Source organism: Bacillus rossius, chromosome 1 (genome assembly GCF_032445375.1).
Source record: "Bacillus rossius redtenbacheri isolate Brsri chromosome 1, Brsri_v3, whole genome shotgun sequence".
Lineage (NCBI taxonomy): Eukaryota > Metazoa > Arthropoda > Insecta > Phasmatodea > Bacillidae > Bacillus > Bacillus rossius.
The window spans coordinates 297,139,032-297,159,384 of NC_086330.1; the positions used below are offsets into that span (position 1 = coordinate 297,139,032).

The 20,353-nt window shown below is 40.0% G+C and overlaps 1 protein-coding gene across 1 annotated transcript in view; it reads left to right on the forward strand.

Moving 5' to 3' along the window:
- LOC134527786 (short neuropeptide F) overlaps window positions 1–20,353 on the forward strand; it is a 186,011-nt gene that overhangs the window by 107,784 nt on the left and 57,874 nt on the right. The window lies entirely within an intron of this gene.

Genomic DNA, 20,353 nt, shown 5'->3' on the forward strand with positions numbered 1-20,353 from the left:
ATTACCATTCTACAACATAAATCGAATATGGCATAGTTTTCAAAGCGTTGTCTATACGTTGAACTACGAAGAACACTTAGTTTACTAAATTTTTAAGGTGTATTCTCAGTTATTAAATCGGGAAGTATATTGAAGATTCTTAGAGTGTAAAAAGGCAACTGGAAATTTGATGCAAATCACGTGTTCGCCATTGGCACTTCCTGGTGTTAGTCCTAATAAAAATTGCTACCGATGCTCGGTTGAGCAGACGGGAAGCCCAGTAGTCACAGAAAGCCTTACACCCGAACAGTTCCGTGCAAGTCCTGGGTCCACCGCTGTCTCATGCAACTCTATATCCCAGATTTGTAATGAATTTTTTTTTCAGAATATTCATTAATATGGTTCTATTATATTTTTAATGCTGCTCACACAATCGCCTTAAGGTTAGAAAAATTCAATTCTCTCGAAAGTATAATTAATTTTTGTGATAATATTATTTATGTAACATACCTAACCTACTACTTTCTCTTTTACAACAGCAGCAGCAAAAAAAATGTACGAAGGCGGATCATTCGGGTGTTCGACTCGAGGCCAGTGATAGTGGGGAGGGGGTGGCGGGGGACGTTGACGAGCGATGAGCGCGTTGGGCCGTCTCGCCAGGCGGCGCTGGGAGCAACACCACCTCCGAGGGGCTTCTGTGAAAGTCCTTAAAAGTAGCAGCCATTTCCCAACTGTCACTTGCAAAGCATCATGCTTGCTTACGAACACTGACTGTGTCACAAAGTTGTTAAAACTAAAACGTTTACAGAACAACAGTGGCAGAAGATTCTTTGTATGATTATTGCAATGGGAAAGATTGATTCAAAACATTATTTAGGACATGCGACATTGCTGGTTTTCCCTATGACATACAGTGCCAACTACCAATGACGTATGTCCAAAATAATGTTTCGAATCAGTGTCAGAAAGATAAGTACACCATTTTGAGATCTGTCAAATGTAAGACAAGTGACGTAAGACGGACTACAACACTTTCCCGACCTGCCCCCCTGGGCACACACAGAGGGCAGAGCTTCAAAAGAAGTCACGCGATTTGAAAACTGCTCAAGATATCCGAGTCGTTGTTTGTTAACATCGTTAACACGGTGAGGTGGGAACAGTGGTTGTTTCCGGATTTCATTTTTGAAATAGGTATTTTTTGTTGATGGACAATAAATTAAATTAAAAAACAGGTAATTTCAAAGTAATTACAATTAAAAGCTTCATAGGGACGTATATTACACATTCGCTTTCATTGCTAGGCCTAATATAGTATGGTCGCCACTTAATCTCAAACTGCTAAAACTGGTATATAACTATTTCGTGTAGGTGCAGTACTGGTAAATAGGTCGAGATTATAGGAAAGTCTTTAAGAGTACAAGATACCGAATGATTTCGAACAAATCATGACAAACACCAGGAAAGGATAGATTAGTACACTTGGTCCATAGGTCATGAAGGTACCCATAGTAGTTAAAATACACTCCCCCCCCCCCCCCAAGAACTTCATTGAACAGCAAATAAAAGATATATTCAGCTGCTTCACGTTCATGGATCTGACTACAAAGCTCTTGACACGCATTTGACGACCACGAGCCTGTTATCAACAAAGAGGGGTGGTTACCCAGCCACGTGTACCCTCCAGATAATATAACCTTAATATAAACTAATATGAACTCTAAAAACTCTTGGCAAGTTGTGTCCAGCCTGGAGTGAAATAAATCTAAGTAATACTGGTTTGAAAGAGTTCCACGTGACTAATGTGATAATGTCTGCATTATGCACGTCTACTTTGTTACGTGTGTTCCTCTCCTCGGTGCGACTTGGCTCGTTCTCGCCCGGGGAGACGCGCGACGCGCATTTGGGAAGGAGGCTGTAAGGACGGGCGGTGCGAACATCTGGCGGAAGTGCTTCGCGAAGAAATGTAATTGGCTCGTTATCCGGACACCGGCGGGCCTAACTGCCTTCGTAAACACGAGTCCGGAGTCATAACGCGCGGAGTCGGCGATGGGGTCCATATCGGCTGCGGTCGACCGTGCCAACCGAACAAAAAGGAAGGTTTAGTTTCCACTCGGAGTCTCTGTCACGGCAGCCAACTTTTCGAGCGGAAATCGTATCAAGATCCCAACCGATTCTTGAACCGACTGTGATAACCAACAACCGTCCAACTACAGCCCTTCAGGTATCGACCTTACGCGTGGAGTTAGTTATTTAGTTATCTAGTTCCAATATTTTCAATTTTATTTGAGTTTTTTGTTTTAACCTGAAAACAGCTTTAAAATGCCTTCCCGCCAGAGTTAGCGATGAAACGCCTTTGTTGTACCAAAACTTTGAACATATATCGTGACTCAAGGGTTGTATCGCTAAGTATTGTACATATTCTGGAAATATAACACTCTACATTGCCTGTTATTGCAATTATGCCATCGTGCAACTATGTCAATGTGCAGGGAGGGGAGAGGGTTTGAAAAAGAGCCTCGAAATTCACTCTGCGCGACCAAAGAATTAGTCATAACATCGCAACGGTAATGTTTACACGAGTTATTTGTGTGTCGTCGAGTGTATATTTAGGTGCTCTGAAAGGTTGAGGTAAGCAGAAATAAAAATGTTGCCGAGTGAAAAATGGTGCCGGTTGACAGTTTACAAACATTCTAAATTGACTTGTTTCAGGAAATGCCGCACAATCACAGTACCAGAGGCGGCGGGACAGGGCTCTAGAGGCCGGTTCGTACCGAATCAAACGAGCGCCAGAACTATCAACAGAGCGAGTGAGGCGCCTTCGTGAGCGCCGTAGACTTGAAGCTTTGGGCGCTGGTGTAGGGCCAAACTCTAAGATGGTTGAAATCAACTCGAACTGTGAAGAACCGATACAGATGGGCGAAGACGAAGCAAATGAAACACCTCAAGCTGATACGCGTGGCAATATGAACCCTCGTATTCTTAGGGATTCCGATACAAGTCTACAGTCAAGTAGCTCATTCCATACGAACATCCGGATCACTATTGCACACTCTGGCCCGTTTTAAATGTATTAAATATAAAGTAATTATTTATTTGCATTTGACACATGTAAAATATCATTTTAAGATTAATCTAAAAAAATATAAATAATTACATTCATAAAAACGTGAGTTTCTTTTCTTTCCTGTAAAATTTTACCTCGTGGTCCACGAGAGACGTTTTCGCGTAAAAAAAAAATTACAGTTAGTGTAGCGATGCTACTATACACCGATAGCTCTCTTGCATTTTGTGTTTCGTCTCAAATTTATTTCAACCAGATTTTTCTAAACATTATTTAATGGGGGTTGAATCCCGCATGATCACTTACACGACATTTCACTGCTTGGAAATACATTCTAGTAAATATCTGGTGATAATATGTGTCTTATCAACAAGTATTACACGAGCTAGCGAAATAAATCTACAAGAAAATTCCCGATACTAATAGTAATGACAAGTAAGAGAAATAACTAACTCTGTGCGTCAGACCAAGATGGCCGTCGAACGGCGTATAGATCTCTGAGAGCGAACGCACCATTTACAAAATCTTCAGGATGTCAATAAAGATCGCAGGCGTTCGCGGCCATTGTCTGAAGTTGCTTGGCTCTTGGGTTGTAGCCGCGTCCAAGGCAAATATATCACCAATGTTTTAGTCGACGTTGCAGTCGCCATCATCAGGGTAGAATTACATACTCAGGTTATTAAAAGTTCTCCTGCCTTTTTAATACTCTGGCCTGAGGGCAATGTGGGCCAATCACAGCCACTGAAATATGTTAGTAAAGATATTCCGGTGGACACAGACACTCGGCGAATTGAGCGCAGCTGCAACAGCACCACGTACAAGTGATCGTTGTTCATCAAATGTACAACCGTCACGACGCTCCACTAAAAATGTATCAACTCGACGTCCCGAGGAACTTCGAGTCTGCAAAATCGCTGACAAGTGTCCTAGGCCTCGAAGTGCGGGTTGAGGAATACAGATACCCGAAGGGCCCTCTGCTCCTGTGGTAACTGCAACAGGCTAGGTCATAATACGCAGCAATGCGGTTTTAAATCTGTGCGCCGCTTCTGAGCGGGACCACACAAAACCGCCAACTGTAAATCAAACGAGCCTACATCACCGCGCTGCACCAGCGCTTCCCGCAACAGCCCCGCGCGGTACAGCCCAGCAAACAAACGCACCAGCGGCGCCCCGAGCGGGACTAGAGGCCCACGCCCCTCACAGCGACAGCAACAGCCGCCACACATGCCGCACACCGCACACCCAGGGCAAGCCACAGCAACAGCGCCTGGCCGCTGTTCAAAATGACACGAGACCACAGCCGTCGAAAAATGTAGTCATGTTTCGCACGGCTGAAGCGATGGAGACGGCACAACAAATGCCCCCATCTACTGAAACCAGCCTGCCTAAGGCTCAGAGCACAAGGGTGCCGAACACTGCCACGGCCACAAACTTGGCCCAGATAAACACTAAACTCCTGCTCCCTACCCATCCTTCATGCTGACCTTGCAATAGACAAAGTGCACAAGATAAAGCTGGCAGCAGAGCTGGCTATGACAATGTTTGGTATCCTCTCCAATGACAGCACAATAGCATAAAAAAGAAGCCACTCTACAACTACACAAACTGGCCACCTGCAACGCAAGAAGCATCCGCCCTAAGCTCGCCGAATTCCAAGACTTCATCCAAAGGCACGGCATTCAAATACTTGCGGTAAAAGAAACACACCTTTCACCCACACGGAAACTCGCTTTCCCAGGCTACAGGGTGTATAGGAAAGATCGGCCCGCACCAGGAGCCACAGCAACTGCCCTCCCGGGCAACTGGCACAGCAGCGGAGGTGTAGCACTCATTGTTCGACAGGACATCAAACACCACGAGTTACTACTGCCCGACCTCGGCAAAATATAAGCAGTAGCGATATTCACAACCGTCAACAGGAAACCCTGCTCCATACATTCCCTCTACGCCCATTCCTGCCAAAACCATCACTACCACAGACCTAGCCGCACTAACCAAAAGCTCCCGTACATTCCTTGCCCTAGGTGACATCAACGCAAAACACCACTCCTAGAACTGCGCCGGCACCACTTAAAATGGCCGACTCCTCCACAAACACCAGCAAACGCGCCCATACATGGTCTGCACCCCCTACAACCCCATCCACATCCCAGATTCCAAAAACCAAACTCCCGACATCCTAGACTTCACCAAATACCAAAATACTTCGTTCATTTACGAACTGGAAGTACTAAACGAAATGAATTCCGACCACCTTCCCGTCCTTGTCCTCCTGGAAGACGCTCACACCGCAGCTTCGTCCACAACACCACTGCCCAACTATAGCAAAGCCAACTGGCATCGGCTCAACTCCATACATCGATGGCCACCTCAAGCTACGAGCACAACCCACGACTCCGCAGGAAGTCAACGATAGTGAAAAATATCTCACCAAGACACTCCAAAGGGCGATTGAACTGTCCATACCAAAGATAAACACAAATTTTGACAACAAAAAAACCAACTTAAAAAAAACTATTCCAAAACAAATAAATATGCACTAAAAAGTAAAACAATAATTGCGTATTCTTCTATAACTTAATAATCAACTTACTTTTTCTACTCGTCAATATGTAGGTACGATCTATGTGTTTACCACGCAAGAAGGTAGGTATAATGTAGTTACAATTATTGTTAATTTTGGAGTTGGTGTCAGCCAAGGGAACACTACAATATTCCTAGCAACAATAATACGATAATACTTTAAGAAATACCCTTTACAATAATACAAGAATCATCGAAATCGGTTGGGGTGATATTGAGTTATTCGTCCACTTGTCGCGCACATACTTAATGTAAATTTAAGACTTATATGGTTTTATAATGGATGCCATAGTCAGAACTGGACCAAATTGAAATGGGACCACACGGGAAGCACCAGCTTTCAAATTAAAAAAGAATCATCAAAATCGGTTTACCCAGTCGAAAGTTCTGAGGTAGGTACCAAACATAAAAAAAACAGATGAATGGAGAACCTCCTCCATTTTTGATGTCGGTTAAAAAAGGCAGCACTCAACACAAGTCAGCAGCTGCCTGACCACATTACAACACTGACCGCGGCCCGCAACCATGCCCACCGCCTATGGCAACACAATGAACTCCCAGAATACAAGAGATAAATAAAAAGGCTACAAAAGCAAATTAAACGACAAATCACTACGCAATGAAATTCCAACTGAGATGCCAAGGTAAAGGAGTACAGCAGCTAACACCCTCTGGCACTCAACTAAACAACTCACGCGGACGCAACTAATCATCCCGCCCTCAAAAGCGACTATTCCAACACAGAAACTGCTTTTACACCGCAAGCAAAAACTGACCTTCTGGCAGCCACTCTGGAGCAAGCATTCCGCCCTAACATTACACCCTTGTCACCGTAGCACACCGCATCCGTACAGCAACAACTACAACAACTACAACAATTCCTTGCGCGCACTAAGCGAGACCTGCCTGCGCTCGCAACGGTCAGCGAAGTGGCAGCCATAATCAAAAATCTTAGGGCTACTTCCAACTCAGCATAACTCTTTGCATCAACGACATTCTGCACAATAGTACCTGGCCATCATCCTGGAAGCCAGCAAAGATCATCTCAACACTGGCAAGGATGCAACCGTCCCGCAAAACTACCGACCTATCAGCCTTCTAAACATCTCTCCAAGGTGACTGAAACAATAGTCATCCCCAGGCTAAACCAACATCTGGCAGCGCACAATACGGCTTCAAACCACGACACTCATCGACACACCAACTAGTTCGCATTACCGAACACATCACGACCGGATTCAACAAAAAACAATATACTACAGCCATCTTCTTGGAGATAGTGAAGGCCTTCGACCGAGTGTGGCACGAAGACCTGCTGCGCAAACTATACACCATAGAGCGTCAAGACTGCTTCACTTACCTGCTGGTCTTTTAACTACAAAACCGCTCGGTCCATACAAGCCTACCCGGAGTAAATCGCCAGTAGACCGACATGTGCTGGGGTCCCGCAAGGCAGCATACTGGGCCCCACGATCTTTAACATCTATGTCCACGACATTCCTATACCCACTCGTGCACATACTGCCTGCTATGCAGACGATACGACGCTGTATGCCAGTTCCACGAGGCCCTACCTAGCTGTCAGTTAAGTACAGGAAGCCTTAAACAAGTTCGAAAAATGGCTCACTCACCGCCACACAGCAGTGAACATCAACAGAAAAGAAGCCATCGTATTCTCCCGCAGACTGATACCAGTCAACCTACAGCAACTACGTTTATACGGGGAAAAGATCGAATTCACGAAATGCGTGAAATACCTGAGAATCCACATGGATACAAAACTTACTTGGCAACAACACACAAACATGAAAATCTCTGCCACATACTCCCGAATGTCAAAACTGTACCCACTACTGAACACAGGCGGCAAGAATGGCAGCCTGCTCTATAAGGCCTGTATCAGGCCGATTTTAACCTACGCAGTCCCCGCATGGGGATAATCAGCGAAGATTCACTTAAAGAAGCTGTAAGTGGCACAGAATAAGGCGATCAGGCACATCGCGCAAATGTCTCGCTATGTTCCCACCACCCCACTACACAGCGAACTGAACGTTGACACGATATTCGAATCTATGCAAAAACAAGCAGCCCATTTTTACCAAAATAAACAAGCACAGGAAACCCGCTCATCCGTAGCGTCAGACTGTACGATTAGACTGTGAAAAGAAAATACAAGCGACCAAAGTTCATGCTGGTCCCCAAGACACCTTAAGTCACTCAAGAACTCGGCACGATACACGCGACTCAACCGCAAGACTTTTGAGCTGCGCTATTTATATTCTAACAACAGACTGTATATAAAAAAATGAAGTACATATTTATAAGCTCTACGCTCAATAAAAACTACTTAAATAAACTAAACATTTTTTTCCGGAACAAATTATTACGAAATACAGCAACAAAATTTTCTGAACAGTCCACAACTCTCTACGACACTCGTAACCAAGAGGAATTCCCACTGGATAGAAAAAGGAAAAAGGGAAAAGGAGTTCCAGCTGCGCCGCGGTGGAGGAAGGACGTCTCCAAAAGCAGCTCCAGAATTCTAGTTAAGGTAAGCTGTTGGTAGCACTTCTCAATGCTATCTCAGCCTAACACAAGGCTAAAAAAAGGTGCCTGTGTGTCTCGCGCGCACAGGCGAGTTAAAGTGACGTAAAGGTTGAGTATCTTACGCCCACGAGTTTGGAGACACCCAGGGAGTTAGATCCCCTACAGCCTAGCTTGAACCCGGCTAACTCAGCCCCGGGGGACGGTCAGTGGGTGGACCCAGGTGACAAGCAAAGCTATTGAAATGACGGACAGCGAAGCCTAACCTGAGCCAAGCAATCAACAACACAGTGGCTGGACTGGCGCCACTTGCAAGCATGCGAAGCGCCTGCACACAGAGGTGTCCGGAGCAGCGAGAGATGACGTGGCGGGCCCCGCCCCCCTTCCCCTCAGCCTACAGCAGCAGCACCCAAGGCCACTCGTGTCAAGGCGCTGTTTATATTTCTAGACCAGGGGCACCAGTACCCGAGGGTTTACACTGCCCTGATAGTCCAGGAAACCAAGACTTAAAAAGGCACAAATCTGTGAAAAATTTGTCCAAAGCTGAATTTTTGTACAGTGGTAGAGTTGACTATGCTTAATAACATACCGAAAGTTTACCGCTGTAGACCTTGTGCGTATCACCTAAAATTTGCATTTAAGAGGCCGTGTCACAAATTTGCGCTCCTATCTATATCAATGTTATTTTAAAAGGCAGTTTTTCTCAAAGTCTATAAGAGGTAGGGGCCAGAAAGTTTGCCTACTGAAAGTATACAATACATTTAACATAACCGCTTTTTTCAAATTTAGTTATCATATCATATATTATTTCTGTGATGAAAAAAATATAATCAATATTTTGATTTGTCCAGATACAGTGGAATTTTGCTTATATTTATAATTATTTAGCAAAAACTGAAAAGGCCATTGAAATGTATTGTACATTACCTTCCGATCAGTGTCTTCATGATCATGATGGGTTTAAAAACCTGGTTGTAATCAAGTCTTTAACTATTTCATGACAACATTTATACTTAATAATTTGGAGATAGGCCTTTTCTATCCTAAGCCCCTGAGCTTTCACTATCTGGTCTGGCGACCGACCTGACACTCTTCAACCACCCCAAGGGTCTCCGATTGCACATCCGATAAAAAAAAAGCTGTTCGTTCATTTGTTTTTGTGTCACAGACTTCACACATTTATGCCAAGGGAATATTCCGCTGATGTGACGCCATACGAATGTATTATTCGCGACCATACAACTTTTTTGTTTGTCATCGGGAAGAAATGTTCATTTTGAATTGAGCATTTTTAAATGTCAGCGTAGAATATGCTTATCTGCCCATTTTGTTTCTTTCCATAATAATGAGTAAAGTTAACATTGTCATAGACATTTTATTATATTCGTTTGCCGTCCAAGTAAAACTGTCACTATATCGCACGTAATTATATATTTTACTAATTTGTTAGTTGTCATTTTATTTAAGTTACAAATAACAGTAATCAAAAACTATTACTTAATAGTCCAGAAAAGAGATTGAGTTATTATTCATTTAATAGGGGTTTAAAATATGGTACTACATACATATTATATATATTATACATATTATATATATTATACATATATTATCTTGTTGTCTTCTTTGTAACTTTACTGGAAGAATGGCATTTGGTATGTATGTTAACTCACAATGAAAATACTTCAGAAGTACTCAACAGTGAACAACCTAGGCCCTATACTAATTTCATTATGTTCATGGAAATATAATTAAAATTACAAATAATGAACTGTATGTGTTTCACGTAGAGATATCGTACGAACTGTATGTGGTACAGACCAACATTTGCTAAGGCTCTGAAAATACTTAATTTCAGTTAATGTGTGGAGAATATTAAAAGTTAGAAATAATGATATATATAAAACAATGCAAAGTTATCAGCATAAAAATAGAAGTTATTTTTACGTAGCGCCTATTGGAATGAATATTTTGTGTTGAATTATGTGGCATGATTAATATTCTCTTATGGTATGTGTGTTTTGTTAAAATCTTATAAAACATAACTTACTGTTGAAGGATTTTAATTTTTTTTGTTATGATCTTATTTAAACAAGTTTTAATTATATTACACATGTCTATTTTAAAAGCATTTTAATGTATACTTATAGAATTGTAATAGGCTTTATACGGACTCTCAAAATGCATGTGAGTATCTATAATTATCTACATCACCATTATGGCCGTTTCACAAGATCAAATATTTATTGAATTCAATCAGTTGCATTCATTGTACATGATTTTCAATTTGTACATTGAATTCAATACAAATTGAAGATGTTATTCAACTAAGCTTATTAACTTATAAGTATTTTGTTTGTCCAGTACATAAAAGTAAAAGATTCTTTATTATTTAAATAATGAGCATCTATAAGCAATAACGTTTTCTAAATATTTACATAAACATAATGAAATCTAATTTTTCAATACTTTATATCTACGATCACATCAACGGCAGTATTATGTAATCAATGAGGTAATGAAATATCTTTAAAAGATATTTTCTCCTCTGTAAAGTAAATTTGTGATACAGCCCTCTTAATGTTAGTCTAGTGAGTTATTTCGTCTTCTAATATGCTACAGCAATATATAAAACTAAGTTTTGTTAGTGTTTTAGTATTTTGTAATGTTAAAGTGTAATGTAATCAATTCATTTTTTTTTGTAAATTCTTATTCATAAAGATACATATCATAATAAGATAAATAGTAATATTTGTAAATTTAGATTCTTTGAAACAACATCGATAAGAGGTTCTCCTACCTCTGTTAAACTGTATGATGGTGCATTGTAAAAAAATTAGGTAGTCTGACTTAAGTGAGATTGTATTTAGATTGTGTGTAATGCATATGCAATATCTAAGCATAAGAATTTATGTTATTATCCTTTTAAAACGTTACACTATGAATTTCGTATACTTTTTAATGTCAACTACCATTATTTTTCACGGAATATTACATCCAGATAAAGAATAATTACCACATGTTTGAAGATTAATTGTATTCCGATACATTTAAAGTATTAAAATTTTTAGATACGACTCATACTACAGTTGTAAATGTGAGGTTTCTTGACTCTGAATCCCCGCATCCGCAATTTCCTAGTGAGCCGCCGGTCAGATTGTCATCCTCTCAGATTGTCGAGGAACCAGATACATTTTTCGTCGAGTAATCTGGCGGTATAGTAGCTTTATCACGCGCTGCGGTTACAGTTACTTCGGTTGAATAAGCCACTAAATCTCACTGTTAAAAGAGAGAACTTCTAGACCAGAATATTGGAAATAAAAATTTACTGACACGGCCTCTTAAGTCCTAGGTGACAGCAACTTACATCAGTCCATTAAAATGCTACCCATTTATACAGTTTTTAATTTAGACAGTCCGTAAACTTACCAAATTAATCTAGAAACTAATACACCCATTGTTAGAAAAATTTAAAAATTATAATATTTAAGATATGATATAAAGCGATTAATTCACGACATTTTTTTTTATCTTTGCCACCCAGATAAAAATGCGATTTACACCGATTTAAAGAGCCCAATGCGAAAAAATGTCTTAATAAATGTTTTTAATTATACTTTTAGCTTTAAGATAGTATATTTATAAAGAGTCTAGCATAATAAGTTGGCTCATTAAAGCTGCCCGAGCGTTGCAGTGTACTGCGGCTGTACTGATCTTTCACGGCCGGCGGGCTTTGAAATATGCTGCGTACTGCGACACTCAATAAACTTGGTCTTATTTAGGGATTACTTAAAATATAGTTAATGCATATGATAGGGTGTATTCATGTTACATCTATTGAGATATACATATTATTTTTTCTTATATGAATGATTTTTGATACAATAAAATTAACAATAAACAATTTCTGCTTGGAACTTGTAAATCAAAATTCTAGAGGACCTTTGGTTTTATATATGTGTGATCGTATTTTGATACAAAAATTGTATTATTAAAAATTATTTTAATACCAAAAATAATATAACTTTTTTTTATTTCTAATACATTATATTATTTTTGATCAGAACTATGCAACATTTTAATGTAGCCTATATTATAAAAAAATATATATATTTAATTGTATAAAATTAGTTTACTACATAACAATTGAAGAAAACGATACACTGTAAATGTACTGAGTTTTGTCACTTTTATAACATAATTCGTATGATATTATTTTTTCCAGAAAATTAATAAAACATAAGTTGTGTTGTAAAATGTATTGATAGAATTACATATTTTGTATTTTTTTTCTAAGTTAATTTATTGGAGTGCTGCGCCTAGCTGACTTCGTTGAATTGCTAGTGGCAAAGAGCGGTGGTGGATGTTTTTGCAAGAGTTTGACCGTATTTTATGACCCTAGCTGTGAGAGGTTGTTCGTCCCAGAAATCCTAACGGTCAAAGAAAATAGCCTTTCTCTGTAGTCACGTACAGGTCTGCTACTCGCGCAATATCGTCAGTTTATCACAACTTTCCGGGAAGTTCGGTCGTGTCTCGGTTAGCTGTGGTTTCACCATAGTAAACGGAACAAAATTTTGTCTGTAGTTAATTCATGTTCCTATTACCGTAGCAATATGGCGTTTGAGGAAAAAACTAAGTTTGATGTATACACGCGAGTAAACGTGCATTTGTTTAGAATGAAATCGCGAGTTCATTAAAACTGTCCGTCAAAATGTTGTCGAAGGCTCGTTGTGTTGAAAACAGAATAAAAAATATTGTCTCAAAAAATAACGCTATTATTCCCAGTGATAAGTGCATTATTTGTGATGAGCTTCTTCTTAACGGGTCGAAAACTACACAGGTTGGTCGTGGTCTGCAAACGGTGATAAGTGCAAGTGAACAGAGACAAGATGGAAAAGCAGAAAGTTTTATCGGCAAGGTAAGTGTTAACCTTCATAAAGATTGTAGAGCTATTTATATAAACACTAAGGCTATAGCACTTCACCTTGCATCAAAGGAAAATGATAAAACAGATGAGGTCAATTTAGACGAACGGAAGCTAGAACTTCGTTCAAGTACAAGATTCATTCCTGAAAGTGAGTGTATTTACTGTGGACAGCAAGCAGAGATAATTGATTTCAAGAAACTGTCAAAAGATCGTCGCAATAATCGAGTGCATAGAGTGGAGCAGCTAAGAGAAAAAGAAGCAAAAATCCGTAAGCAAGCACAGAAGCGGGATGATGAGTGGGGTAGGCAGGTTATAAACCACTTAAATCAGGTCATAAGTGATATCGCACAGAAGCGGGATGATGAGTGGGGTAGGCAGGTTATAAACTACTTAAATCAGGTCATAAGTGATATCGTTGCAGTAGAGGCTAGATATCATGTAGTACTCTTTTTGCAACTGGTCGCAATCTATGTAGCAGCGAAAGTTCTAGTGCTGGACGGCCTATTGATGCGAAAAGGAACGAAAATTTGGCTAAACTCTGTGATTATTTGGAAGAAAGTGACGAATGTCAGTTTTCTTTGACAGAACTTTGTAACTATATGAAAATCTGTGGCGGTGAATGTTATGACAGAAGTTACGTGAAGACAAAGTTGAAGAATCGTTACGGGGATAGTATCACTATCACTGAAGTTACAGGGAGAAAAAGTATTGTTAATTTCAAGGGTAAAACTGAGAAGTTGTTGTATGAAAAATGGTACACAGAAAAAAAATCAGTTGTAATTGACTAGAAAGTAAGAATCGTTAGAAAAGCTGCTGAGCTTGTGCTTGAAGAAATCAGGTCACTTGTAGTACCTCCGGATTTTTATCCATGTTCAAGTGAAATTACAACAGAAAAAAAATTCCCGCATTGTTGGAGACTTTCTTTGGTGTTTTTATTTCCACCCAAAGCTCACAACATGAAAAAACAGAGCGAAAAAACACGTCAATAGGACAGGCGATTATGTATGCTTGCCGTCCTAAATCATACATATCACCAGTTTTGTTAAGTGTGGGAACAGCATTGCACCGTAGATTTGCATCTCGTGAAGTGATTGACATTTCACACAATATAGTATTTTGTGTGAGATATAATGAAGTCAAGCGTTATGAATTTTCTGCTACTGAAAATAGTCAACAGAACAGTGTACAAACATCTGAACAATACATTCAATTTGCATTTGACAATGCCGACGCAAACATTCGCACACTTGATGGTCAAGAAACATTCCACAGTTTGGGAGGTATCAAGATCTCTAATCCCGCTTCCAGCTTGCCAAGGTCACCCATTATGCGACTTCCACTTCCAAAATCAGTATCTGATATTGCACCAAAGGGACATTTCAATACTTTGTGGTACAAAAAACCCAACTCCCCTGGACTTGAAAGCATTCAGATTAAAGATGTTACATATTATACCGATACTTGCAGTAATGTACAACAAACTAAGTCAATTGATATATTGTGGCTTTGTGGTACATGGGTCAACATTCCATCTGCACCATCATGGAGTGGTTATATGAAGAAAGCAATGAGTGGGCTAATGCAGTGCGATAATAGCAACATTGAAATTCTTCCTTTCATCAATTTAAACCCTGCAAATCCAAGTGCAATATATACAGCTCTGGAAGCTGCAACACAGCAGGGACAGTTTGGCATTCTTGTGACATTTGACCAGCCTCTTTACATCAAAGCAGTTAACATTGTTGCAGCTGATGATTCTGGGACTCTTTCTCACATAACTGTTCGTCTGGGCGGCTTTCATCTCTTGATGTCTTTCATGGCATATGTGGGACACATAGTGAATGGCAGTGGTTGGCAATAACTATGGTCCAAGGTATTTGCAGCAGCATCTGTTACACATATGTTTACAGGACATGCCTACGCACGAGCCCTTCGAGCCCATTTTCTGACTCAAACAGCTGTGGGGCATCTACTTTTAGATGAGGCACATGATGAGATCGATGATGGTTTCAAGCAGGAACTACTACAAGTGTTTACAAATTTTTACCAAGGTAAAGTTTCACCATCTGATTTGGAAGAATCCTGCTTCGTCCAACGACTAAAAGAAATTTTTGACTTAAAGATAATCTGTATATCCAACAGGAGTCGTACTGCAAAACTCTGGTGTCAATATTTTGAGCAGGTAAGCCTCATTCGTTAGTTCGTCCGGGCTGAGCGGATTGCTGATTGGGAATTACACCTTGAAACTGTTGCCAGCATGCTGCCATATTTTCATTCGGCTGGGCACCTAAATTACGCCAAAGCAGCTCATCTATATATTCAACAGATGCAAGATTTAGAAAACACTTTACCAAGGGCAGAATATCTGAGGTTATCTAAGGGTGGATCTTTCACTGTACGAAGGGAAAAAGAATTCTGGTCTGGTATGTGGTCCGATATGGCAATTGAACAAGATCTAATGCGACCAATGAAAATGCAAGGTGGTCTGACAAGGGGCCGTGGCTTGACTGACAATGTTATTTCACAATGTATCCTTTCGATGCCGCATGTAATGACTTTGTGCAAAGAGCTTGACATTTTTTCTGGTGCATTTTGTTGCACATCAGAACAGCATGTTGAGTTACGACAATCCCGTGTTCAGAGGGATAAAAATGATCTGTCCACATTTGTTGCTTGGCTTCAGGTTCCTTCTCCTTTTATACAGAGTGATGGCATTCGTAGTATTGCTACTGGTATAATAGGAAATGCCCAAGTCGACTGCGATAAGGCTAAAGAAGTAGGAATCCATGCCATGCAGAAAATGATAGGAAACAGTTTTGGGAAAATCCACCTAAAATGTAGTGACAAGATAACAACACTAGCTGACAGCAATGTAAAACACAAGATTTTGGGTGAGTCAAATTTTAACATTGCAAATCGCATCCTGGAAGATTTTTGTCTAAGTTTGCAGCAAAAATCACTTGCAGATAGGAAACTTTTATTCTTTCAGAGTAAAATTCAGTCTGGAATTACCATACATTAGAAACCTTAGTTTTCTAGAGAAAAAAAACGTCCCAGCAAGAGCGACTTTAACACTGTTGCACACACAAAATGAAAATTGGCTGGATGCCCATCCTTTCAGAGCCGTTTCTGTTTACCAAGTTGGAAGTTTAATGGGTCGCACCTACATGAGAGCCGCTACCATGGAATCGGTTGTAAACGGGTTTAGAAAGTATGGTATTTCACCATTTGATCCACTAGTCTTTGGAGAACAAGATTTCCTTCCTGAAGAAAAGCAGAATCAAAAAACAGATCAATGTTTGGAACATTAAAATGATGTCACCATGACCGAATATTCCTATTTCCAATTCAATGAAGGATCTGAAGACAGGACAAAGGACCAAGAAGGAACAAGCCATGATACATCCATGGATGAAATCACTGACATTCCTAAAACTCCTGAGACCCAGAAAAAGGGAATTGGTGCAGTTACAATCAGCCCATTCGATTTACGCCCATGCCCTAGCCTACCAGGGCCTTCTAAAAAGAGTCGAAGGTCTGGACAAACAGCTGCCATTACTTCATCTCCTTACAAGGCACAGCTTACAGTCTCTGTACAAAATGCAGAGTTAAAGGAAACGTAAGCTGAATCTTTCAATTAGTTCCAAACAAAATTGTAAAAAATTATAAAATCTTGAAGAAGGGAGCAACGACGTCCATTTATAGGAAGACACCCTTGCCTAAGGCATGTGAAAAGAAAGGAACTTCAAAGGCTAATTTCACTGATTCGGAAGATTCAGATTTGGAGGACGAACCACCCATGGTTTCAACTGATGACAGCGACAGTGCAGATGAAGAGTGCCTCTACTGTGGTGTGCCATATCGCGAAGATCATTCTGGAAGCGACTGGATTCGGTGTATTCGCTATCTAGGATGGGTACATAAAACATGTGCTGTAATTGGTAAACACAGCTGGAAAACCTTTGTTTGTGAAAACTGTGGTTCGTAATTTAGTTAATTTGTTTGTTTCAGACAGTTAGACGTTTAATACGTTCCACAGAACTCAGGTTCCTTGAACTCAGGTTCCTTGAACTCAATGCTTGATATATTTTTTGATATTTCATTAAGTCTAACAGTTATGTATTGTACTGGTTAAACTGCCAAATGAATTATGCCTTATTTCATAATTTATTAAAAAAAAATACCTACTATCCGATATTAGGAACACCTAGTATCCGATATTAGGCTACTTTTTTTCAGAACTGGAAAATGTTATTGTTTTGCTTTTTATTATTTTAATATTTCCATTAACTATTTGCGTACTCGAAATACATGTCAGTGTAAACTATGTTTAACAAAGTTAATTACAGAGTAAATTATGATTCTTAATATCATTTCTTTCATTGTGCAAATTTCAAATTGAAAAAAAGTATCCGATATTCAGTCACTTTACCTTATTATTTAGGACTTAAATTCTCGTTTTCGGTGTTCCGCGCAATGTTTGCGGGGGTAAACATTTAAAATGTTGCTAGAAAACTTTAATGTTACCACTGTTTTAAATTTCAGCTAGGAAATCTTCGATTTCGTGGGAGTGAGAGTGGCCACAGCGCTTGCGGCTGTGGCTCTGTCGCAGTGCGTAGACGACATTGATAAGCTTGGGAGTTTCTAGTGATCCTATAAATTAAGCTAGACTTTTGAGAGATATGTCCCTGTAAAACTTAAGAACTATACAATAACTTATGTTTAAGAAATATTTGCGTAAGACCCTTTATTTTTAAGTGAATTGACTTTTTATTGCCTTGACTGATGTAAAAAAACTTATTTAATTAATTAAACATTTTTTCTTACCTTTAATATTAACACTTAGAACTTTATTCGTTATAAATGTGTGTACTACTACTTTAAGATTATTTTCATATAGCTATCGAGAGTCTACGGTAAAAAGTGCGTAAATGGGAAGCATTTTAATGAACTGCTGCAAGTCGCTGTCATCTAGGACTTAACTGCAAATTTTCAGTGATACGCACAAGGTCTACAGCGGTAAACTTTCGGTATGTTATTAAGCATAGTCGACTCTACCACTGTGCAAAAATTCAAATTCACGTGCCAGAACCGTGGCCGTGATGATTTTCAAGTCAACGTGTCATCCATCCCAGACTACCACAGGGCAGTGAAATCCCTGCAGGCGATCGCCGCCCAACACTCCGTCCACCTTCAGAGGGACGAAGTGCCCAAGAAGTTTGTGTTGCGCGGAGTGCACCGCCACACAACTTCCGACTTCCTTCAGGAGGAATTCACCGCACTCAATCTGCCGGTCCAGAACCACTGGCTCTTGGAGAACCGGCAACGGCGCGAAAAGTGTGACGCGCTCGTCATCAGGATGCCTCAGAGCTGTGACTCTGAGTGCATCTACGCTCTGAAAGAGTTCGCCGGCATGCTTGTGCGTGTCGACGACTACCGTCGCCCCGCAGGCCCCTCCCAATGTAGCGTGTGCCAACGCTACAACCATGTTGGCAAGGATACATATTGTTAAATTTATTTACATAATTACATGTTTAAAGTACAGTATCTTAAAGGAATGGTATCAGGATTGGTATGAAGAAAACATATTGACTTAAGCTGAGGTTATTAGTGTTATTCAAATTTACTCTATTTATTCTATCATTTTTCTTCGAATACTACGGATTTGATGGTATTTCAGGATTTGAGGAATTTGTGTGGCCCATCCTTTTTTTCAACGGAATTCAAGCTACGCAATTAATAATTTTTGAATACTGATAATGTTTACGAGTTAATGCAGAAACCATAACACGGTGTTAACAACTGTAAGAATATTTTCAACAGTTATTCCTTAAATTTAAATAAATCGTACTAATTACTACTGATATAACAGGGAAAACTCTTGTAGCAGCCAGTCACTACTAACATCAAAAATTCCACTACATTATAAACTATGATCTAACAAAGCCAAATTTTGAAAATAAAACAATATAAAATTGTTATGGGATTAAAAACTATTTATATTGATATAGCGACTTCCTTCTGTTCATTTATTTTCTCTCACATAAGCATCACTGGAGTTGTTTATTAGTGTATTTAGTTTTTTACACTTCTGCAAGACCTTCGTGCATATCACAGTTAAAAAAAAAAAAAGCACGAGCTCGCAACGGTAAGTTCGAGCAAAAATTTTGAATCCTCTTACAACTATCTCGAGCGAAACGAAAGGCAAAAACGTTGCCGCTGGTCCGGTGTTATTTTTTCCTCCTTCGCAGTCCACGCCCAAAGTTGGAAGGTGAGTTCTGGAAATAAGAGTTTAATCCGCTTGTGGTGCTGCGACGGTCAGGCGTAGTTCGTAATTACGTGGAAGGATGCTTTAATATACGGGCTGTTTCAAAATTCGTGGCACATAAATTAAGAGTAAATACAACGCGAGTAAATCAACGGAAGCACAAGTCACCATGCAATGTGTGATCGGCACTCAACAAGTGAAGCGCTAGAGGGCTGAGCTATGACATGAGAGAAACAAGAGAGGCAAAGAGAGGAATGACAGCACACTCCTTGCACGCCTCCTGCAATCAGCAGAGATGGAGGAGAGACTCTGAGAGGTTCTATCTTCTGGCGCGAGTCTCTCTGTACACTCTGTGCTTCCCTCGCACTGCAGTCACCAGCCGCGCCTGTGATGTGTCGGCCTTCTCTAGACCCGAGTGCATCCACCTCGTTGGTGATACATGGCTCAGGTGACGACGGTTGCTGTGAACTGCGCGGTTATATCGTTTACTGGCAAGAGCGCTTCATAATTTTGAGTTCCGAGCATACATTGCAGGTGAAGTGTGCTTATCTAGTTGCTTCCAATCACTCCTCATCGAATAAATAACGAATTTTGAAACATTCCATTTATAAATTTTTATAGGTATATTTACACTAACGTTGATGCACCCGCGCTTCGCTACGACGGTCTACCGATAGAAGAACGTTCTCGCCTTGCTTGCCATTCATGCCCCTCTTTGAGGTTACGCCACTGCCGCGCCTCAAATGAAATGAAACAAAACTGAATTGAACTTTAAAAATCAACTTATGGAACAAAAAAAATTATGTTGGAACTAAGATAAACGGGAATAAATACAAACCAAAGAAACCATATTGGATTCAACAGTTTGTAAGGGCATTTAAAATTGCAATACTTTGTCAATACAACAGCAAAGATGATTGCAAAAAGACTATTATGAACCGAAAGTGAATAAAGCATCAACAATGTGACAGCCGTTGCCAGTAGATCACCAGGA